This window comes from Panthera onca, chromosome D1, assembly GCF_046562875.1.
Source record: "Panthera onca isolate mPanOnc1 chromosome D1, mPanOnc1 haplotype 2, whole genome shotgun sequence".
Classification (NCBI taxonomy): Eukaryota; Metazoa; Chordata; class Mammalia; order Carnivora; family Felidae; genus Panthera; species Panthera onca.
This window is the reverse complement of record NC_138348.1, coordinates 75,767,998-75,792,653: the sequence shown is the minus strand read 5'-3', so window position 1 is coordinate 75,792,653 and position 24,656 is coordinate 75,767,998. Positions and strand designations below refer to the sequence as shown.

General features: G+C 43.8%; 1 long non-coding RNA gene across 1 annotated transcript; it reads right to left on the bottom strand.

Moving 5' to 3' along the window:
* Nucleotides 1-14,171: 14,171 nt before the first annotated feature.
* On the bottom strand, nt 14,172-19,469 carry LOC145712450 (uncharacterized). Its single transcript, XR_014135269.1, has 3 exons — nt 19,401-19,469; nt 16,235-16,378; nt 14,172-14,515 (listed from the first exon to the last, which is right to left on the bottom strand). It is a non-coding gene; the product is annotated as an uncharacterized LOC145712450 (long non-coding RNA).
* Nucleotides 19,470-24,656: the final 5,187 nt, after the last annotated feature.

The window sequence follows — 24,656 nt, the reverse complement described above, 5'->3', positions numbered from 1 at the left end:
CCGTAAGGGAAAAGTTCTCAGTTTTTCCCCATTGAGGATGATATTAGCTGTGGGCCTTTCATATGTGGCCTTTATGATGTTGACGTATGTTCCATCTATACCTACTTTGTTGAGGGTTTTTATCAAAAATGGCCGCTGTATTTTGTCAAATGCTTTTTCTGCATCTATCAAGAAGACCATATCGTTCTTATTCTTTCTTTTATTAACGTGGTCTATCACATTGATTGATTTGCAAATATTAAGCCAGCCCTGAGGCCAGGAATAAATCCCACTTGATTGTGGTGAATAATTCTTTTAATGTATTCTTGGATTTGATTTGCTAGTATCTTGTTGACAATTTTTGCATCCATGTTATTCAGGGATATTGGCCTATAATTCTCCTTTTTAGTGGGATCTTTGTGTGGTTTGGGAATTAAGGTAATGCTGGCCTTGCAGAATGAGTCTGGAGGTTTTCCTTCTATTTCTATTTGTTGGAGCAATTTGAGAAGAATAGATATTAACTCTTCTTTATATGTCTGGTGGAATTCCCCTGGGAAACCACCTGGCCATGGACTTTGGTTTGGTGAGAGATTTTTGATTACTGATTCAATTTCCTTGCTGGTTATGGGTCTGTTCAAATTTTCTATTTCTTTCTGTTTCAGTTTTTGTAGTTTGTAAGTTTCTAGGAATTTGTCCATTTCTTCCCAATTTCCCAGTTTGTTGGCATATAATTTTTCATAATATTCTCTTATAACTGTTTGTATTTCTGTGGTGTTGGTTGTGATCTCTCTTCTTTCATTTGTGATTTTATTTATTGGGTCCTTTCTCTTTTCTTTTTGATAAGTCTGGCTAAGGATTTATCAGTTTTATTAATTCTTTCAAAAAACTCCCTATTAGTTTTGTTGATCTGTTCTACTGTTTTTTGTTTGTTTCTATATCATTTACATCTGCTCTAATCATTATTATTTCCCATCTTCTGATAGCTTTAGGCTTTATTTGCTGTTTCTTGTCTAGCTTCTTTAGGTGCAAGGGTAGGTTGTGTATTTGAGACTTCTCTATACTTCCTTCTTCTTAGAACTGACTTTGCTGCATCCCACAAGTTTTGGACCATTATGTTTTCATTTCCATTTGCTTCCATATGCTTCTTAATTTATTCTTTAATTTCCTTCTTAAACCATTCATTCTTTAGTAGGATGCCCTTTAACCTCCATGTATTTGTGGTCTTTCCAAATTTTTTCTTGTGGCTGACTTCAAGTTTCCTAGTATTCTGGTCTGAAATTATGAATGGTATGATTTCAATCTTTTTGTACTTGTTGAGGGCTGATTTGTGACATACATGATCTATTCTGGAGAATATTCCATGTGCACTTGAAAAGAATGTGGGAAGAAGGGGGGCAGATGGCGGTGTAGGAGGACGCTGAGTTCACATCATCCTGCTGATCACTTAGATTCCACCCACATCTGCCGAAATAACCCAGAAAACCGCCAGAAGACTAGCAGAATGGATTCTCCGGAGCCAAGTGTAAACTAGAGACCCACGGAAGAGGGTAGGAAGGGCGGAGAGGCAGTGCGCGCTCCACAGACTGGCAGGAGGGAGACGGGGCAGTGGAGGGGCAGCCCACCCAGCAAGGAAGAGCCCCCAAGTCTGGCTTGCAAAAGCAGAGGGGCTGGACTGTGTGAGTCCTGACAGCCAGCGGGACTTAACATCTGGAATGTTAAAAGTGAACAGCTCTGCTCTCAGAGAGCAGGAGGGCAAGAGGACACCGGGAGGGAGAGGTGTTGAGCCCTGGAAGACAGAGCTCAGCTTGGCAGGGAACAAAGGCACTGGCCAGCACCATCTCCCTCACCCATCCCCCAGAAGAAATCCCAAAGGGAACCAGTTCCCGGCACCGAACTTGCTTGTGCCGTGCAAACACCCAATGCTGTGCTTCTGTGGATCCATCCCTCTGACGGGTCTGCCTCCCTCCTGGTGCTGCAGGGCCCCTTCCTCAGGGGAAGACCGAAGGCAAAGTGAGCTAAGCCTGCCCCTCCCACCCCTGTGCACCTTGCAGATCCACCCCAGCTAATACAACAGATCCCATCAAAGCAGCACCACAAGCCTGGCAGTGTGCAAGTAGCCCAGACAGAGGCCACACCACTCCACAGTGAGTCCTGCCCCTGGGAGAGGGGAAGATAAGGTACACATCAGTCTGACTGTGGCCCCAGCGGTGGGCTGGGGACAGACATCAGGTCTGACTGGGGCCCTGCCCACCAACATAAGTTACTCGGGACAGCACAGGGGGAGTGCACCGCCGTTCTGTGCCACTCCAGGGACTATCCAAAATGACGAAACGGAAGAATTCTCCTCAAAAGAAACTCCAGGAAGTAACGACAGCTAACGAATTGATCAAAAACGATTTAAGCAATATAACAGAACAAGAATTTAGAATACTAGTCATAAAATTAATTGCTGGGCTTGAAAAAAGTATAGAGGACAGCAGAGAATCCATTGCTACAGAGATTAAGGGACTAAGAAATAGTCATGAGGAGCAAAAAAAAAAATGCTATAAATGAGGTGCAAAATAAAATGGAGGCGACCACAGCTCAGATTGAAGAGGCAGAGGAGAGAATAGGTGAATTAGAAGATAAAATTATAGAAAAAGAGGAAGCTGAGAAAAAGAGATAAAAAAATCCAGGAGTACGAGGGGAGAAATAGAGAACTAAGTGATGTAATGAAACGCAACAATATCCATATCATAGGAATTCCAGAAGAGGAAGAGAGAGAGAAAGGGGCTGAAGGTGTACTTGAACAAATCATAGCTGAGAACTTCCCTGATCTGGGGAAGGAAAAAAGCATTGAAATCCAAGAGGCACAGAGAACTCCCTTCAGACATAACTTGAATCGATCTTCTGCACCATCATAGTGAAACGGGCAAAATACAAGGATAAAGAGAAAATTCTGAAAGCAGCAAGAGATAAACGTGCTCTAACATATAAAGGGAGACCTATAAGACTCGTGACTGATCTCTCTACTGAAACTTGGCAGGCCAGAAAGGAATGGCAGGAAATCTTCAATGGGATGAACAGAAAAAAATATGCTGCTGAGAATCCTTTATCCAGCAAGTCTGTCATTCAGAATAGAAGGAGAGATAAATGCCTTCCCAAACAAACAAAAAACTGAAGGAATTCATCACCACTAAACCAACCCTACAGGAGATCCTAAGGGGGACTCTGTGAGTGAAATGTTGCAAGGACCACAAAGTACCAGAGACATCACTACAAGCATGAAACCTACGGACATCAAAATGACTCTAAACTCATATCTTCCAATAATAACACTGAATGTAAATGGACTAAATGCTCCAACCAAAAGACATAGGGTATCAAAATGGATAAAAAACCAGGACCCATCTATTTACTGTCTACAAAAGACTCATGTTAGACCTGAGGAGACCTTCAGACTGAAAGTGAGGGGATGGAGAACTATCCATCATGCTACTGGAAGTCAAAAGAAAGCTAGAGTAGCCATACTTATATCAGACAAACTAGACTTTAAATTAAAGGCTGTAACAGGAGATGAAGGGCATTACATAATAATTAAGGGTCTATCCATCAGTAAGAGCTAACAATTATAAATGTCTACGTGCTAAGTATGGGAGCCCCCAATTACAGTAATGGATAAATCATCTAGACACAGGATCAATAAAGAAACAAGGGCCCTGAATCATACATTGGATCAGATGGACTTGACAAATGTATTTAGAACTCTTCATCCCAAAGCAACAGAATATACTTTCTTCTCGAGTGCTCATGGAACATTCTCCAAGATAGATCACATACTGGGTCACAAAACAGCCCTTCATAACTATAAAAGAATTGAGATCATACCATGCACAACTTTCAGACCACAATGCTATGTAACTTGAAATCAACCACAGGAAAAAGACTGGAAAACCTCCAAAAGCATGGAGGTTAAAGAACACCCTACTATGGAATGAATGGATCAACCAGGCAATTAGAGAAGAAATTTAAAAATATATGGAAACAAATGAAAATGAAAATACAACAATCCAAACACTTTGAGATGCGGCAAAGGCAGTGCTGAGAGGAAAATACATTGCAATCCAGGCCTATCTCAAGAAACAAGAAAAGTCCCAAATACAAAATCTAACAGCACACCTAAAGGAAATAGAAGCAGAGCAGCAAAGACACCCCAACCCCAGAAGAAGAGAAATAATAAAGATCAGAGCAGAAATAAACAATATAGAGCCTAAAAAAAATGGTAGAGCAGATCAATGAAACCAAGAGTTGGTTTTTGAAAAAATAAACAAAATTGATAAACCTCTAGCCATGTTTCTCAAAAAGAAAAGGGAGATGACCCAAATAGATAAAATCATGAATGAAAATGGAATATAACCAATCCCTCAGAAATACAAGCAATTATCAGGGAATACTATGAAAAATTATATGCCAACAAACTGGACAACCTGGAAAAAATGGACAAATTCCTAAGCACCCACACACTTCCAAAACTCAAACAGGAAGAAATAGAAAACTTGAACAGACCCATAACCAGTGAAAAAATTGAATCGGTTATCAAAAATCTCCCAACAAATAAGAGTCCAGGACCAGATGGCTTCCCAGGGGAATTCTACCAGACATTTAAAGCAGAGATAATACCTATATTTCTCAAGCTGTTCCAAAAAATGGAAAGGTAAGGAAAACTTCCAGACTCATTCTATGAAGCCAGCATTACTTTGATTCCTAAACCAGACAGAAACCCAGCAAAAAAAGAGAACTACAGGCCAATATTCCTGATGAATATGGATGTAAAAATTCTCAATAAGATACTAGCAAATTGAATTCAACTCAACAGCATATAAAAAGAATTATTCACCATGATCAAGTGGGATTCATTCTTGGGCTTCAGGGATGGTTCAACATTCACAGATCAATCAATGCGATGCATCACATTAATAAAAGAAAAGATGAGAACCATATGATGATGTAAATCGATGCAGAAAAGGCATTTGACAAAATTCAGTATCCTTTCTTAATAAAAACCCTCGAGAAACTCAGGATAGAAGGAACATACTTAAACATCATCAAAGCCATTTATGAAAAGCCCACAGCTAATATCATCCTCAATGGGGAAAAACTGAGTTTTTTCCCCCTGAGATCAGGAAAACGACAGGGATGTCCACTCTCACCACTGTTGTTTAACATAGCATTGGAAGTTCTAGCATCAGCAATCAGACAACAAAAGGAAATCAAAGGCATCAAAATTGGCAAAGATGAAGTCAAGCTTTCACTTTTTGCAGATGACGTGATATTATCCATGGAAAACCTGACAGATTCCACCAAAAGTCTGCTAGAACTGATACATGAATTCAGCAAAGTCGCAGGGTACAAAATCAATGTACAGAAATCAGTTCCATTCTTATACACTAATAATGAAGCAACGGAAAGACAAATAAAGAAACTGATCCCATTCACAATGGCACCAAGAATCATAAAATACCTAGGAATAAACCTAACCAAAGATGTAACAGATCTGTATGCTGAAAACTATAGAAAGCTTATGGAGGAATATGAAGAAGATACAAAGAAATGGGAAAACATTCCATGCTCGTGGATTGGAAGAATATATACTGTTAAATGTCAATACTACCCAAAGCTATCCACACATTCAGTGAAATATCAATCAAAATTGCACCAGCATTCTTCTCAAAGCTGGAACAATCCTAAAATTTGTATGGAACCACAAAAGACCCCGAATAGCCAAAGCAATATTGAAGAAAACCAAAGCAGGAGGCATCACTATCCCAGACTTTAGCCTCTACTACAAAGCTGTAATCATCAAGACAGTATGGTATGGGCACAAAAACAGACACAGACCAATGGAATAGAATAGAGACCCCAGAATTGGACCCACAAATGTATGGCCAACTAATCTTTGACAAAGCAGGAAAGAATATCCAATGGAATAAAAACAGTCTCTTTAACAAATGGTGCTGGGAGAACCGGACAGGAACGTTCAGAAGAATGAAACTAGACCACTTTCTTACACCATACACAAAAAGAAACTCAAAATGGATAAAGGACCTGAATGTGAGACAGGAAACCATTCAAACCCTAGAGGAGAAAGCAGGAAAAAACCTCTTTGACCTCAGCCGCAACAATTTCTTACTTGACACATCTCCAGAGGCAAGGGAATTAAAAGCAAAAATGAACTATTAGGACCTCATGAAGATAAAAAGCTTCTGCACTGCAAAGGAAACAATTGACAAAACTAAAAGGCAACCAATGGAATGGGAAAAGATAATTTGCAAATGACATATCGGACAAAGGGCTAGTATCCAAAATCTATAAAGAACTCACCAAACTCCACACCCAAAAAACAAATAATCCAGTGAAGAAATGGGCAGAAGACATGAATAGACACTTCTCTAAAGAAGACATCCAGATGACCAACAGGCACATGAAAAGATGCTCAATGTTGCTCCTCATCAGGGAAATACAAATCAAAACAACATTCAGATACCACCTTACACCAGTCAGAGTGGCTAGAATGAACAAATCAGGAGACTATAGCTGTTGGCGAGGATGTGGAGAAACGGGAACCCTCTTGCACTGATGGTGGGAATGCAAACTCATGCAGCGGCTCTGGAAAACAGTGTGGAGGTTCCTCAAAAAATTAAAAATAGGAGGCGCCTGGGTGGCTCAGTCGGTTGGGCGTCCGACTTCAGCTCAGGTCATGATCCCCCAGTTTGTGGTTTTGAGCCCTGCCTTGGACTCTGTGATGATGGCTCAGAGTCTGGAGCCTGCTTCAGATTCTGTGTCTCCCTCTCTCTCTGCCCCTCCCCCGCTTGTGTACTGTCTCTGTCTCTTAAAAAATGAATAAATGTAAAAAAAAAAATTAAAAAAAAAAAAAAAAAAAACTAGATCTACCCTAAGACCCAGCAATATCACTGCTAGGAATTTACCCAAGGGATACAGGAGTACTGATGCATAGGGATACTTGTATGCCAATGTTTATAGCAGCACTTTCAACAATAGCCAAATTATGGAAAGAGCCTAAATGTCCATCAACTGATGAATGGGTAAAGAAATTGTGGTTTATATACTCAATGGAATAGTACGTGGCAATGAGAAAGAATGAAATATGTCCTTTTGTAGCAACGTGGATGGAACTGGAGAGTGTTATGCTAAGTGAAATAAGTCAGGCAGAGAAAGACAGATACCATATGTTTTCACTATTATGTGGATCCTGAGAAACTTAACAGAAGACCATAGGGGAGGGGAAGGAAAGAAAAAAAAAAAGGGTTAGTGAGAGAGGGAGCCAAAACATAAGAGACTCTTAAAAACTGAGAACAAACTGAGGGTTGATGGGGGGTTGGGAGGGGAGGGGGGGTGATGGGCGTTGAGGGGGGCACCTGTTGGGATGAGCACTGGATGTTGTATGGAAACTAATTTGACAATAAACTTCATATTAAAAAAAAAAGAAAAGAAAAGAATGTGTATTCTGCTACTTTAAGTTGAAATGTTCTGAATATATCTAAGTCCATCCAGTTCAGTGTGTCATTCAAAGCCACTGTTTCCTTGTTGATTTTCTGCTTAGATGATCTTGTCATTGTTGTAAGTGGGGTGTTAAAGTCTCCTACTATTATTGTATTATTATTAATGAGTTTCTTTGTTATTAATTGATTTATATATTTGAGTTCTCTCAAGTTGGGGGCATAAATATTTATAACTGTTATATCTGCTTGATAGATAGACCCCTTAATTATGATGTAATGCCCTTCCTCATCTCTTCTTACAATCTTTGGTTTAAAATCTGGTTTTTCTGTGATAAGTATGGCTATTCCAGCTTTCTTTTGATATCCATTAGCATGATAGATGGCTTTCCATCCCCTCACTTTCCATCTGCAGGTGTCTTTAGGTCTGAAATGAGTCTCTCGTAGGCAGCATAGATGGATCTTATTTTTTTAACCCATTCTGATACCCTATGTCTTTTGACTGGAGCATTTAGTCCATTTACATTCAGAATGATTACTGATAGGTATGAATTTAGTGCCGTTGTGCTACCTGTAAAGTTGCTGTTTCTGGTGATGTATTCTATTCCTTTCTGGTCTGTTTCTTTTGGTCTTTTTCCCCCTTTAATATTTCTTTTTTTAAAGGTTCATTTATTTATTGAGAGGCAGAGAGAGAGAGAGCAAGTGTGAGCAGGGGAAGGGCAGAGAGAGAGGATGAGAGAGAATCCCAAGCAGGCTCTGGTGCTGTCAGTGCAGAGCCTGATCTGGGGCTCAAACTCACAAACTGTGAGATCATGATCTGTGCCAAAATCAAGAGTTGGATGCTGAAATGACTGAGCCACCCAGGCCCCCCTCTCCCCTTTAATATTTCTTGCAGGGCTGGTTTAGTGGTCATAAACTCCTTTAGCTTTTTTCTTGCCTGGGAAACTCTTTATCTCTTCTTCTATTCTGAATGACAGTAGGATAAAGTATTCTTGGCTGCATATTTTTTTCCATTCAGCATGTTGAATATCATGCCTCTCCCTTCTGTCCTGCCAAGTTTCTATGGACAGATCTGCTGCAAACCTGATCTGTCTTAGGACTTTTTTCCCCTTGCTGCTTTTAGGATTCTTTCCTTGACTGTGTATTTTGTGAATTTGACAATGATCTATGTCTCATGATGGCCAGCTTTTGTTGATTTAATGGGAGTTCTCTGTGCCTCTTGGATTTCAATGTCTGTTTTCTTTCCCAGATTAGGGAAGTTTTCAGCTATAATTTGCTTAAATTAACCTTCCCCTTTCTCTCTCTTCATCTTCTGGGACTCATATGATACGAATGTTATTACACTTTAAGGAGTTGCTGAGTTCCCTGAGTCTACCTTCATAATCCAATACGTTTCTTTCCCTCTTCCTTTCAGCTTCATTATTTTCCACAATTTGATCTTTTATATCACTGATTCGTTTCTATGCTTCGTCCATCCTCATTGTCGTGGCATCCATTTGGGTTTGCATCTCAGTGATCGCATTTTTAATTTTTGCCTGACTAGGTTTTATTTCTTCTATCTCTGCAATAAGGGATTCTCTAGTGTCTTTTATGTTTTTTTTCAAGCCCAGTTAGTATCCTTATTATTGTTGTTTTAAATTTTAGTTCAAACATCTTACTTATATCTGTATTGATTAAATCCCTGGCTGTGACTTCTTCCTGTTCTTTCTTTTGGGGTGGATTCCTCCATCTTGTCATTTTGGAGGGGAAAAAAAGGAAGCTAGATCCTAAGTGTGTTTTGGTCTGCTTGTTAAGAAAAGCTTTATCCAAAACGTTAAAAAGGTTAAAAATAAAAAAAAATTAAAAATAATAAAATAAAAAATAAAAAACTTGATTCTTCTGTATATAAAAAAAAAGGAAGTTAGATCCTGTTTCCCCTAGACCTTAAGCATTGCAGCACTCTATGATCAGTAGAGTTGGTGTGTTGCAGGGGTTTGTCTGGTCTTCAGGGGATAGGGCCTGCTGTCTGATTTTCAGGTTGACTTGCCCTACTGGAGATGCACCTGCAAAGTACAGGGGGCGGAGTTTGGTGTAAGCTACTCCCGCTTCCACTTGGTGGCACTGTTTTGCTCACTGAAGTCGGTCAGTGTAGATGGGAGGATGGGGTCGTGTGATGGCATCACCTGCTTTTTCATCTTTGGAACAGTGAGCTTATGCTTGCCACTCCTCAGGAAGCCCTCACAGAAGAGCAATCACTTCTCCCGTGTCCCCATCTTCTGTCAGATCCCTGCCATCACCCCATCTGTGTCCAAGCTGCCCACCTGCCAGCCAGCACAGCACTCCTATGTTTTATAGCAGGCGTGGCTGTGGGTTTCAAAACTCCAAACTTCAGAGACCCCCGAAACACACCCACATTGATCCTCTAGGGAAGGGTCTTGTTGCACTGTGGCCAGTGCCAGTCTTGTCCCAGAAAATGGCCATGTGACCACACAGCAGCTTGGAGTTTATGGTAAAGCACAGCAGAAAGCTGATACCAAGACTCATTGTTCAGGCCATATCCCCATTCCTCTACTGGTGAACTGGGTGGGCCAGTAGTGCCCACAGGGTCTTTTGTCTCCTGAGAGGCAGTGCCCCCTCTCCCAAATGCACTCAAGAAGGGGAAGAGTTTCTCCCCGAGCAACCCAGGGTATCCTAAGACCATGATGCCTGCTTCCGGGTCTCTGCCTTCCTTCCCCACCAGAGCACTGCCAAGTGCACCAGATGTGAGGCTGTCGATGGCACAGACCTCTAAAACCCCAGACTTTGTGCTCTGCTGCTTATAAAAAAACTCGTGGTATTTAACCCCTCTCCTTTTCCCACTCAAGAGTTTTCTAGTGCAATCCCTTGTGCATGTTTTCACTCTTTCTCTCTTTACCTCTTGCTTTTCTCTCTGTGATCAGGGTTCCCTTCCCTGCAGGTACTGTGGCTCTTTTCTCCCCAAAATCAACTCTCCACAGCTCCTACCTTCCACGAGGTGGTTGTTTTCTACATAAAGATGTGCAGTTTTGTTCTCTCCATTCTCAGATCAATTTCTTGGGTGTTCAAAATGATTTAATATTTATTAGCTGTGTTCAAGGGATGAGGCAAGTTTAAGGTCACCCTACTCCTCCACCATCTTAACTATTCTCCCCATGTGAGTTCTGCTAGGGTCTGAAAAGTTATTCTGAAATCATTGTTGACAAAGAAGTACTGTTAGGTGACTTGAGCAAGTCACTCCATCTATTTACCTTGATTTCCTACCCTGTGGACTGTCAGGCTCTATGACCACCAAGTTTCTTTCTAGGTCCCCCAAGTGTTTCTGGTTCTCTGGCCACTGAACTTGGGCAGCCCTAGGAGAGAAGCTGGCTGTTGGTCCCTAAGCCTTTTGCCTTCATGTTGTTCAGGAAGGTAGTGATGTATAACAGTTCAGAACAATGCCTCCAGATTAGCCTCTCTATGCCTCAGTTTCTGTACATGTTAAATAGCGGTAACATGATGAGAACACTGACCACAAAGTGTTGCTGTGGGTATTAAGAGCTATCACTTAGCAGAGACTTAATATGTAAAAAGCACACAACAGTGGATGGAACTGGAGAGTGTTATGCTAAGTGAAATAAGTCAGGCAGAGAAAGACAGATACCATATGTTTTCACTCATATGTGGATCTTGAGAAACTTAACAGAAGACCAGGGAGGAGGGAAGGGGGATAAAAAAGTTATAGAGAGGGAAGGAGCTAAACCATAAGAGACTCTTAAATACTGAGAACAAACTGAAGGTTGATGGGGGGTGGGGCAGAGGGGAAAGTGGGTGATAGGCATTGAGGAGGGCACCTGTTGGGATGAACACTGGGTGTTGTATGGAAACCAATTTGACAATAAATTATATATAAAAAAATAAAAATAAAAAGCACACAATAGATATAAGCTATTATTACTGTTGTTGTTGTTGCTTACTATTACTATTATCATTATTATTATTATTATTATTATTACCACCTTCCTTCTAACTGAGATCAGTTGGCAATGAGAACAGCTCGTAGGAAGACATAAATTTGGGAAAGAAGAAAAAGTAAAACTCCAATTATATATTTCAACATCTTAGAGTAAGAAACAGGTCTGGTCAGACCTGTTCTTAAATGGGGAAACTGAGGCAATGAACTATGGAAGTACAGACCAGAGGCTATCCAGTGAGTCAATAATAGAACTTCGAACCAAGCCAGAAATGGGTTTTCTGAGGATAGTGGTAAAAGGTGTTCAGATCTCAAGTCTGGGGAGATTTCCTCACAAGAAAGTGTTCCATTTTCACTACCCTAACATCAGCCTGGAGGCCACCAGTCAGACAAAGGCACAGCAGCACATGCCCTGAGTATAGAGGGTGAAGAGGGATGAAGCAAAATGTTAAGGATCTGAGGACTCGTGATGATGAGCTCCATGAAATAAATTTCTCTTCCCAGAGCTGTCTCGTGGAGCTTCAGAGTGCTGAGGCATAAGAAGAGCTGTAACTCACAAAGACAGAGGTCATGGACAAGGGCTCTAGTACGACCCGTCTGGCCACCCACGGAAACTCTACAACAACCGCTGACCACACACACTCACTGGAGTTAAAAAAAAAAAAAGTGCTTTGTCCTCATCTTCACTTACCTTCAAGATACACAGTCAATGCTCATTGAATCCTAATTTGATCGAATTCTCACTGTTTCTCACCATTATTCCAGTGTTAAAATCCCTAGGTTTATGTCATTTGAATGTCTATGCTTCTGTTGACACACTTAAAATCAGGACTTAACCTACAGCGTAGAAACTTTTGCTGAGAAAATCAACGTGTTCCCATTCTCACTCGTGAAGTTTGCACAGAGATGACCCCATACCCCCCCGCTCAAGAGGTGTGTCTGTGACACAGGACTAGATATCAGAGCACCTCATCTTCCTGGTCTCAGTAACTGGCTCGGAACGTGAGACGCAGCAGAAGGGTCGGACCCAGAGCCGAGAGATGAAAGAATCCACATCCAGTGATGTTGCTTGGCTCCCAGAAATCAGCAGTGGTCAAAGCCAGCCTCCCACCTATTAGTTATGTGGGCCAATAAATCCTCCTTACTAAAAAGAGCCAATTAAAAGTTTGTTTTCTCCTATATTTGTTGCTTGAACTCGGCCAGTGTGTTAGTCTTGTAGGGCTGTCACAGCAAAGCACCACAGACTAGTGGCTTAAACAACCAAATTGTGTTTTCTCCAGTCCTGGAAGCCAGAAGTCCAAGGTCACAGTGTCAGCAGATTTTCTTTCTGCTGAGGCCTCTCTCCTTGCCTTGCAGATGGTGGCCTTCTTGCTGTGTCCTCACATGGTCTTTCCTCTGTGTGCACATCCCTGGTGTCTCTTTTTGTGTGTCCAAATGTCCCCTTCGTATGAGGACACCAGTTTTAACGGAACGATAAGACAATGGAACGATGCCTTCAAAGTTCTGGGAAAAAGATATTTTCAACCTTGAATTCTCTACCCAGACAAACTATCACTTAAGTTGAGGGCAGAATAAAAACATGTCTAGGCATTCAAACCTCAGAATTTACTTATTTATTTTTATAATTTATTTTGGGAGACAGAGAGAGCGTGAGTGGGGAGGGGGCAGAGAGAGAGAGAGAGGGAGACAGAGAATCCCAAACAGGCTCTGCGCTGCGAGTGCAGAGCCGGATGAGGGGCTTGAACTCATGAAACGGTGAGATTGCGACCTAAGCCGAAATCAAGAGTCTCATGCTTAACCGTCTGAGCCGCCCAGGCGCCCCTCAGAATTTACTTTTAATAGGCTTTTGGGGGGAAACTATTGAGGATATTCCCTAGCAAAACAAAAGAGTAAACCAAGAACAAGGAAGACATGGGCTCCAAAACTGGGAAGCAGAGAGGAAGTCCCAGAGTAGAGTGACAGTGCAGCAGGTAGACAGCAGTCATTCTGAGGATCGAGGCCCAGGAGGCAGGATCTGGGGGAAACAGACGCAAGCTATCTCCCAGAATGCCTATTCGGATCGAGCATTCAAAAATAAATTAAGGATGCCACAAAAGCAAACAGTGCCAGAAAAAGAAAGGACTTCCAGGAAACACCCAACTCTCTACAAGAGAAAAAATATAATCATCACACAAAATCAGACTCTGCCCTGAACAGCTAAAATGATCTTCCGCTCTTAAACTAAGCCCACAGACAAATCACAGTGTAAGTTACGGTGTCAGGACAGAATGTATACATCATCAATCATGATAACCAGGATGTTCAATTGAGAGAAGCCGGGAAGTGGAAGGCAGGAAGGGGAGCCAGAGGGCAGGGCAGAAATGCAAACAGCCCGTGTTGCAAGGCGAGAGTCAACAAGCGTCTAGAGCCGAAGGAGACTTGGAATGGTAAATTTGTGAACAATGCTTCCAAGGAAACTGATGAAAGCAGCGCAACAGGGAGTAAGCTAAATTCAAAGGTTGCGAAAAGGGGCGTGGAGGACGGTGAAATCACCGCAGATCAACGGCGCAAATTCAGTAACTAATTTCCAAACTGAACAATTTAAACATTTTATTTAGAGATATGAAGAGCAATACCAAAAGAACCAGTAAAAGGATTACAAGTGGCCATCCTAGGGAAGAGGACAGGAGTTAGGAAAGGAAGAGGCAAGGACCTGTGCCTTTTAGTGGCCAGAGGTCTATATTATTTTATTTATTAACCAAGCTCAGTTATTTTATAAATTCATGGTTGGTTGTTTTGGGTTTTGTTTTTGTTTTTTTTGTTTTTTTTAAATTTTAAAGCACTCTAAAGCTTCCTTTGGGATCACTGCCAAATTGCTCGTAAGCCCTTGCTTCGTGTACAGATTCAAATTCTCATGGACAACTGCCAGGTCCCAGCGTCAAGAAGTCCTTGGGTACATCCCCCCGTCTTTTCACCCATCTTGCTGTGAACCCCATAAGCAATGAAGCTTCCATGGTCTTCCACAAGTCAAGGACTTTTAATAGCATTTGATATTTATATGGTAGCTTTCATCTGTGGACTGTAGTGCATGTTACAACATTATCTCGCCGTGTTCCTGTGAAAGTAGGAGACAGGTGCTATTAACCCCATTATACATATGGGAAAACTGAGGCCAAGGGCTCTCATGATCAACCTGCTAGGTTGGATCTGTCACTTAGGATTAAGGGAAAGATCACTGAGCCTCAGGACCCTTATAAGGGATTCTGGGAGATTTAACCTCTTTTTTTAAAGTCCTGAAGACGATTCTTTCTGAAGACACTTGTGACTGGGCCTAATTATGAGCTTCATTTTTCCCTCTTTTGGCTAAGTGATCTGGGGCCAAGGAAGAGTGGAGCCATAGGAGGAAGGGAGTAGGTCACAGAGAGCAGAGGAAGAGGGGCAGAAATGAGAAAGACAGCCCTAGTTAATTGTGGGCAGAGTCTTACCATTCACCAAACAGATCAGCAAGTATTTCTAACGACCCCCTACTAGGTGTTCAGTCCTATGCTTGATGCCAGGGAGAATTCAAGGAAGGACAGAACAGGTGCCCATTGATCAGTACGTCATCATTTACTTGGGTCCATAAGAAATATGTGCGTTAGAACAGATAGAAACAACGTTGCACTGTGAGATAGAAACGGGAGAGTGCGTGAAATAAGATTTTAGGGGAAAGTAAGAGGAGCAGGTGCTTGGGCGGTTATTTTTTTTTTAAACCTGTGGGTTTTTTTTATTCAAGGGAATAAAGTGGAAATAAGCAGATCTGCAGTCTGTACAGAGCCTTTGCTGAGGGCTGGAGCCCAGTCGCCACCCTCCCTCAGACCCATGGAGCCCTGGGTGAACTCAGCTCCTGGGTGGGACCACCTCTTGTCTCCACTGCAAGGTACTTCCCACGTCTCTGGGAGTCCCCAGACATAGCCTGTTACACGGGCTTCTCTGCTCCCCTAGAAAATGATGACTGGTATTGTTACCACTAATAATGAACTTATTATTAGCAAATATTTTATTAATTGTAACTAAGGTTTCCAAAAACGGCATAAATACTTATAATCATTACTACTAGTAGTAAGTTTATTGGATTCACAAAAACCCCTGTAGGGTTAATGAACTTGTCCACGAGCCCTCAGGAAATAGGCATGCAGCTTCCCAGGCATAATATTTTCTTAATTAGCAAAATTTAAAAGTGCATAAGAGATTCTGTGCTCTGCAGCTCTTTGCACACAGTCCTCTTTACTCCCAGGTGTGGGTGTTTTATGCTCTCACAAGGTCAAGGCGCCCTCTAATGGTCATATGTAGTTACAAAGGAGTCCCTCAAGTTCCCCCAGAAACCTGATGGACTGGGTCCCCTCTCTGGATATACAGTACCCAGAATAGGACTTGACCTCTCAGACCCTGTGGTGCTTTCTGATATTTGCAAGTATTAAAGCTCCAAATGGTAGAGATCAATACAAATTTCTCTCAACTGATCGCTAGAAAAGGAACCAAAATAAAGTTTTGAAACACACATGAAAGCTATTTAGTAACTTCAGCAGAGAGGCTGAGAAGATGAGACGTTCATGCTTGAATCAGATGAGTGATGGGTATTAAGGAGGGCACTCATTGTGATGAGCACTGGGTGTTGTAAGTAAGTGATGAATCACTGAATTCTACTCTTGCAATCAATGTTGCACTGTATGTTAACTAACCAGATTGAAATAAAAATTTGAAGAAGGAAAAAAAAAGAGCCACGGAATTCCAAATAGACGTTAGACCCCAGAGATGTGAGGCAATCTGACACTCACGTGGTTCAGCCGCCCACCTGATCTTTAGTTTCCTCCACCACATCCTGACAAAGGAGCCAGCCAGCCTCCCATAGCCCTACTTAGGGGAGGGTCCAAATCGCTGATGAAAATACACAAGCTGGCTACTCATGGCCAAACTGGAGAGGAAGGTCCCAGCATCCCTTAAAAAAAAAGAAAGAAAGAAAAGACAGTATTTACATTCTTAATTTCCTATTTAATTAATTATCCAGTTCATTAAAGCAGATGAATTATACATGTGTAGTTTATGCTCAAAAATCCCAAACCTTGGGGCGCCTGGGTGGCTCAGTCGGTTAAATATCCGACTTCGGCTCAGGTCATGATCTCACGGTCTGTGAGTTCGAGCCCCGCATCAGGCTCTGTGCCGACAGCTCGGAGCCTGGAGCCTGCTTCGGATTCTGTGTCTCCCTCTCTCTCTGACCCTCCCCTGTTCATGCTCTGCCTCATTCTGTCTCAAAAATAAATAAACATTTAAAAAATTTTTTAATCCAAACAGTAAGTAATAAAAGCAAAACTGCTGTTCCTGAAGTCATGTTAAATATTCTATCTCTGGTGTCAACTCTAAAGATGATCAAATAGGATTACTGTTTAACCAGGAAGGATGATTCTGTGTTTGTCTCTGCCCCCTCCTGAATACTCCCTCCAAAAACGCAGTACGGTAATTGAAAAGGATAAAAGGATGGGAGAGGAGATCACAGAGTGGAAAATGGGAACACATTTGGGGAAGGTGAAAAGCAAATGCATGTGTAGAACCTAACTGAATGAGAAGGGAGACAGCTGGAAGGGCTTGTAACTGGCCCTGACCATTCAGCAACTAAGTAGCAGAACTGAGATAAGAATTCAACCAAGGGGTGCCTGGGTGGCTCAGTCGGTTGAGCGGCCGACTTCGGCTCAGGTCACGATCTCACGGTCTGTGGGTTCGAGCCCCGCGTCGGGCTCTGTGCTGACAGCTCAGAGCCTGGAGCCTGTTTCGGATTCTGTGTTTCCCTCTCTCTGACCCTCCCCTGGTCATGCTCTGTCTCTCCCTGTCTCAAAAATAAATAAAACGTTAAAAAAAAATTAAAAAAAAAGAATTCAACCAATATGTTCCCAGAATCTATGCTCTTCACTTAAATTCTTCTACCCAAAATTGACCCTATATGTCATCAATGGGACCATTCTTTAGGCTGTCTCAAAGACAGGGAAAGAGAATATTTAACATGTTTCTCAGTATTCATGGCTCTACATGGTGCAGCCGCCATTTTCAATTTGGATCTTCTCCCACCCCAACTCATTTAACACCCTTCCCCACGACAGCAGTGAATGTGACCAAGGAGCTCAGACTAAAGAGCTACAGAGAGGGTCAGTACCAGCAGCTGGGTACCATGGAGCGAGTCAGTACCATGACCTGGGGCCATGGTCAGGCTCCAGCATTGCACTGGGCTCGGTGGAGGGAAGCCCCCACCTTGGCAATGCCCTGGATCAAGGTGATGATAGACACGTCCTCAGAGAGTGTGATTAAGAACTTGATAGTCAGTGGTCCCTGGGATGATATGAGTGGGTAACATTTACTGAGCATTTAATCCACATCTGGCAGTGTCACGTGACATTTTATGACTACCACCTCTCTATTGATAAGTAGGGTTTACATGTACTGGGAACCTTTAATCTTCACATAACCCTATGAGTTATGAGGTGATCCTTCTATTATTCCGATCCCCATTTTAGAGATAAGGAAACTGAAATACAGAGAAGTTAAGTAACCTACCCAAATACCTACAACCTGCAAGGGGCAAAGTGAGGTTTTTAGTATCCTGAGACTGCACTCTTCAGCAGCATAATATATGAACAGCATGAAAAATGTAAGAGAGGATCAATAGAGCCCGGGAGAAGAGAAAGCTCAGACTGGACCCCAGGGAAACCACTCCCCTGGCTGTGAATTTATGTCACTTCTTTAGTGGGATGGCACTGGAGACACAAAAGAACTCTACATAGAACTCAGTTATCGCCATGCAGTTTTTGTGTTTGCGCTGATAATTACATCCACTAAATCTCTCTGAAATCCTCATAAGGTCTTTCCTGTTACTGCGATCAGTATTTGAACAGGGTGGACGAGACCATGGCAGCCAGGATTCTGGGGGCCAGAGCGGCAGACCCAGCAAGCATATCACCCCATGACGTTTTAACAAGTCAGACAACGGTGAGCGTGCCCCCTATTTCATATGCTGACATATAATCACAAGCACACATTAACACGTATCACATGTGTGTACAACAGTCGTATGCAAGGGAGCAAGCATACACACACAGGTAAAACGTCCACATCTTCTGTCTATTCATTGTAAGACCTCGGGCATTTTTAAATTCTCTCTGAAGCTCAGGTTTATCCTCTGTGAAAGAATACCTCTCTCACAGGGTAACTGTATGAAATGTGTTTGAAATCTCTTTATATATCAGAAAACTTGATTTAAGTATGTGAGTTATTGTATGTATATGTATCGAAGGGTAACACACATACTTTGCTGGCCTGCTTGACGTTCTTTTTAATGTTTATTTATTTTTGAAAGTCAGAGAGTGTGAGTGGGGAAGGGGCAGAGAGAGGGGGACAGAAGATCCGAAGCAGGCTCCATGCTGAAAGCAGCGAGCCCAATGTGGGGCTCGAACACACGAACCGGGAGATCACGACCTGAGCCAAAGTCGGGCATTCAACTGACTGAGCCACCCAGGTACCCTGACATTTTTATCTTATTACCTCTGTACAAGCCACAGGTGAGATTTCCCCATCTCTCCTTGTCTGCTCCTAGAAGCACATTCATCAGGGAATGATGTTAAGGCTACGCTTTGGAGGATGTTTGCATTATTTTTGATCCTTAAGAACGGTGTGCTCTTTTTAAAATAGTACATTTGACATTTGGTAGCATTGAAGAGAAAATCTTCCAAATGCTTCCTCTACCAGGCCGACCTGGGGACCGGATAAAGTCACATCTTTATTAAGAGCTGTCCCCCCGCCCCCCGCCACCCCACCGCTGGGTTGAGCGCTACCTTCCCTGGAGGGCAGCCCATCCTGGCACATCTGTAGGTGACAAGCGGTGGGGGGTAAACTCGAGGGCTCAGTCCACGATCAGAAGGTTATCCCAACGCCGTAGGAAGAGTATAAAAATGAGAACAAACCTTGGTTGCACTGACCTTGGGCGGGTCAGATCTTCACTGATCCTGTTTCCCCATCTGAAGCAAGAGGAAAAAGTAATATCATCCTGACAGTCCCTTGGATCGTAGAGAAGAGAGCACAGGCACAGCAGAGGAGAGCACTTTGCTGCCTGTCATAAATGATGACATAGTTAGGTCTCGAGAGCCAGGCGTCTGGTCAGAGAATCACGGGCTCCACGTTCTCAGGGACCTAGCAGCACACTGGTAGTCGCCGGGGAGAAAATGTAAAACTTCCTAGATTGCTAAAGGGAAGCATGTTCTCATGGGCAGGAAGGGGTAGCAGCAAGACCAAAGGCAAAGAGGGCATTCACCCACAGCCTCCAGTGGTGCCGGGCTGGGAAAGCCGAGACGAACGTGGAGCAGGGCCCCTGGGGGTCATCGCACCCTCATCGCAACCTCAATGCAGCAACCATGCTGTCCAAACCAAATTTAAGGTGTAATTGTCCGGCAAGTCTGTATATAAACATTTGGGGAGCGGGAGACAGATTCTTTGATATGAAGTCTGTGGTTAAGGAATTCAAAGGCTTGTGATTTTCTCACCCACTAAGCATTTGAGGACAAAAGCCACCATAACTGGATAGACTCAGAAGATGAGCTGCCCCATTACAAGCTGTGTGACCTCAGGCAAGTTCCTTAGCTTCTCTGAGACTCAGAATGTTCAGCAGCAATGAGTAAAACAGGTATCATAAGGATGCGTCTCTCACTGGACTATTAGAGAGTGAAACAAGGTAATGCCTGTGAACATGACTGCAACTATTTTTGCTTTTTTTTCCCCCAACTACCTAGCTGTATAACCTTGAACAAGTAATCACTACCCTCTGGGGCTACTACGCTTCCTAGGAAATGAAGGGACTGGATTTCTAAGAGTCCTTTGTAGCTTTCATATTCTCTACCGTGACCCAAGAGAACGATCGGCTTCTCGTCATTATATTAAGCGCCCACCTTGAAAAGGTTCTCCCTTCCAAATGTGGCTGCAGTCTCCCCCACCCTTTCCTCTAACAAACACCTGCAGTTTTCCTGGAGAGTGAGCACAACTGTATTCATTGTAGTAAGAGCTGTGACGTCCAGGCGTCGAGGGGCAATTGGGGGGCTTTTGGATTGGTACCTTTGTACAGGATCCAAGAAGGTTCAACAGTGCTCTTACTTCCTACTCATCTGCCCTAACTAGGAATAACTAGAGGTGGAAAGTAGCAGACCCGCATTTGCATAACAGATCTGTTATTTACCGGCTAGGAGACCCTGGGATCTTACCTTTCTTCTATGAGCCTGTTCCCTCCAGCAGCTCTGGAGCTGTTACCTCATGGAGACGTTCTGAGGATTGAATGAAATCATGTCAATAACGTGTCTAGAGTGAGTAGCGGTAGCTGTATGTGTTCTTGTCTATCATAAAGTATTATTTCCAGCTAAGTGTTACATTTTCATGATCTCTATTGTTAGTGATCATAATGGGGAGTGACGTCAGTAGTCTCGATCTCCTTCATCCACACAGAGGGGACAGAGGCAGCACCCCTTTCAACTATCAGCTTTCTGCAGCCCTGAATTTGGATATCAGATAGAAATAAAAGCCTAAGCATTATCATCCTGCTGGAGCCACTATTCATTAATAACTTTGGCTCTTCTGTGGGAGTGGAAAGCTAAGGCTGTTTTTCTCAGATTTGCCCCCAAAGAGAGGGCCCTGGTTCTACAAATTGCCCCAGGCTTCCCCCGTGGAAAGGGCCAGAGATGGCATCAGGCCTCTGTGTCTGGGGACCAAGGTGGTGAATGGGATGCTATTCATGAGCTAGTTAACAATCTCAGCATGCATCTGAGGCCAGAATGGGTACAAAGGGAGTGTTAAGAGAGTGTCACCTAATGCAAAATAGGAACACCTCCCTGGGTTGCAGAGACATGTTCCAGAGCCCCAGAGACCCAGAGCACCAGCCTTAAAAGTTTCTCCAGCAGCTTTCGCTCAGCAGATGAGATACTGAGTTCCCTCTCATCTCATTTATGCTCAGGAACAGCGAGTGCAGAGACAGCAAGATGCAAACTCCTTCCCTCTTTCCATGTGCCTCCATCCCGGCTTCTCGGAAATCTCCGGAGTCAATAAACTCAACTGACAAAGAGAGTGAGAAAGGAAATTCTCCACATATAAAAAATGCGAGGCCAAGATGACTCAGATCCCCCTTGGTTCTTTATTCTGCAGCTACCCTGCACTGAGAGCTTTGTATGAGAACATTTTGAATATATTGTCTTATTTTCAGACCATCAACAATCCCACCAGATGAGTGCTATTGTCAGTCCCACTTTATAGATGAGGAAGTTGAGGTGACTGATGTAAAATAACTTGCCCAAGCTCACAGAAGCTGCTAAGTGACGGAGTCAGGGTTCGGACCCAGGACCTAATTCATAATCACTAGCAGAATTCGCCAGGGAAAGGATGAAAGAACCAGAACAGGGTAACAGTGGTTTCCCAAACATGACCTCAGTTCCCCCAATCTTTTAGAGAAAGCCTGCTGAACATCCATTATGAGCCAGATGTTCTCCCATTTATCTTACACACATCACCATCTATGAGGCTGATATTTGCTCTGCTTTATGGAGGAAACTGAGGCCCAGAGAGGGAAGATGGTTCCCCAGTTCACATTCCCTACAAATGGTGGAGTTGTGTTTGGCATCTTGCTCTTGGGGCTCTGAGGCTGGTGCTCTGTCTCCCGACTCTGCAATGGCTGGACCAGTCACCTTCCTAGTTTTGGTTGTTTTCTCTCTCCCTTCCAGGGAGGATTCACCATGTGTTCTGAGACGGGCTCCAGATACACAGACATACTGCTCTTGGCCTTGGCCATCATGGCCATCATCGCCAACCTCCTACTATACTTTCCCAATGGGCAGGTGCTGGAGCCTGCCAAGATTACAGACTTGGTCTGGTCTTTCCATGGCTTTTTGGGAGCTGGACTCTTGGTAAGAATGAAGTTATCTACCTTGCCTCCTCTAAGTCACAAAGCGATCATCTCATCTTGGGCCCACCTTCCCTGGGCCCCCAGAAAGTGGCTAGCTGTCTCCCTCTGTACCTCACAACACATGATACATAAACACTGGGCACATGGTACTGCGAGGACCTATTTATGTGCTCTTCTACTGGGCCACGATCTTGTCAAGAACACAGCCCAAGTCTCATTCACCTTTGTCTGTAAGTGCCTACCCAGCAAAGTGCTGGCTTAGACGAGAGCTTAATATGTGCTTGTTAATTGCATGAGGAAGTACACTATAAAAAGCATAATAACCAAGTATTTGTCAGGTTCATCAGGTTTCAAGATGACCATCTTGAAAATTGTGTACCACTCATCGAGGCTTCCCTAGGCAAAATTATGGCGTTGGCAAACTTTTCCTGTAAAAGGCCGGATAGTAAATCATTCCAGCTTTGCGGACCATGTGGTCTCTTGTTTCAACTCCTCAACGCTGCCACCAAAGGGCAAAAGCAGCCACAGACAATACATAGACAAATGGGTATAGCCATTGTTCCAATAAAACTTTATTTATAAAGACAGGCAATCTGCTGGATTTAGCCCATGTGTGGTAGTTTGTTGCCTCCTGAGACACTGAGTGCTTTCCTTCCTTTCCACCTTCGTTTTCATTCAGCTCCTACTCTCCCACGTATCCAGCGTTCCCGTATGAGAGGATCATTTGTTTATGGAGACCCAATGCCAGACACTGAGTAGGTGCTCAGCCCATGGATGGACGCATGCATCCATCTCAGGAAAAGGGTTCTGTTTCTTCTCCCCCACAGTAGTAGAGGCAGTGACCATCTGCCCCTCTCATGATGGCAGAGGTTGGGCCTTCCTGCCTGGGAGAACATTTAAGACAGCAATACCGGGGTAAAAGTGGTCTGTGTCTCAGCTCAGAGCCCTTCCTAAGAGGCCGCGCAGACCTAGGAAGTCTGCCAGACCCTGTTCAAGTCTCAAGTCTGCCCCTGAGCTGCGGTGCAGACCTTCCTGAGCTTCCATTTCAGTGTGGAGAACATTAAATGAGAACATACACAGTGCGCCCTGCACGTACCTGGCAGCCAGTAAAACGCAGTCTGCCCTCTTTCCTGGCTCGGATTACCAGCTCCTTCTCCCTGGACCAGCCAAGCGCCTTCTCGAGCCTCACCCCGCCCCCCACTTGCTTACTCCCACAGGATGGGCTTGCATGGGTCAGTCCCACCACCAAGCAAAGGCTGAACTCCCCTTGGAGCCCTCCTCATCTGTAGGATATACAGCACCCAACTTCTCTCAAGATATAATGAGCAAATGCAGGAAGTGTTGAAGGGAATCAAACCAAGCAGCTTGAGGATATTTAGTTTCCCTAACAGCAGAATCTCAGGTTTATTGAGAGACAGTAACCCAGAGGGAAAACATTCCACGGTCCTCAGGAAAGCAGAGTGAAGCCTGACTCAGTTCCTCTTTCTCCTCTTTCTTTCTTTTTCTTTCCCTTTTTTCTTCCTTTTTTTTTTTTTTTTTCTTCTTTCACTGTTCAGTCGGTCTTCGGTGTCCATTCTGGGCCTTCACACGTGCCAACTCTAAGGCAAACTAAGGCAGGGGCTGTGGAGTTGGAGAGAGGAGGGCACACTGGAGCCATATTGAAAGGTGGATTTGGCAGGGTCTGAAGACTGATGGGAGTGAGGGGAGGGAGCAGCCCAAGTTGGTTCCAGCATTCTGGCCGGGGGGACCTGGGGAGCTGGTGACAGCGTTCTCCCCAGCAGGGACCTGAGGGTGGAGCCGGGAAGAAGGCAGAAGTTCCAGAGGAAGTTTGGCTAGGAATGGAGACAGGACAGAAGCAAGAGAGAAATCCCCTGTGGAGAGGTGATGTGGAGCCCCAGGGGTGGAGGGTCCATCCAGGGCTCGTGAGCAGATGGAGAGAAGAAAGGAACCCAGGTCAGAGCCCACCCCACCCCCCCGGCCGTGCTGCAAATGAAGAGGAATAAGAGGGAGGAAAGTGTGGGAAGGAGACTGAGTGAGAACGCCTAGAAAAGTGTCAGGAGAAGCAGCAAAGGGGAAAGAGAAAAGCTGAGCAGAAGAGTCCCAAGACTGAGGAATCCCAGTGTCCACCGCAGCAGAAGGGACAGGAGCTGGGCCCTGGGGGGCATCTGCTGCACGAGGTGCCCGGAGCAGCCCTGGGGCTAGCTGGGAAGTCCAGACTGCAGGGAGCAGAGGAGTGAGTGCAGGTGGGGAGCTGGGCTTTGAACGAGGAAGAAAGGGCCGGAGGCCAAGCTTGCCTTCC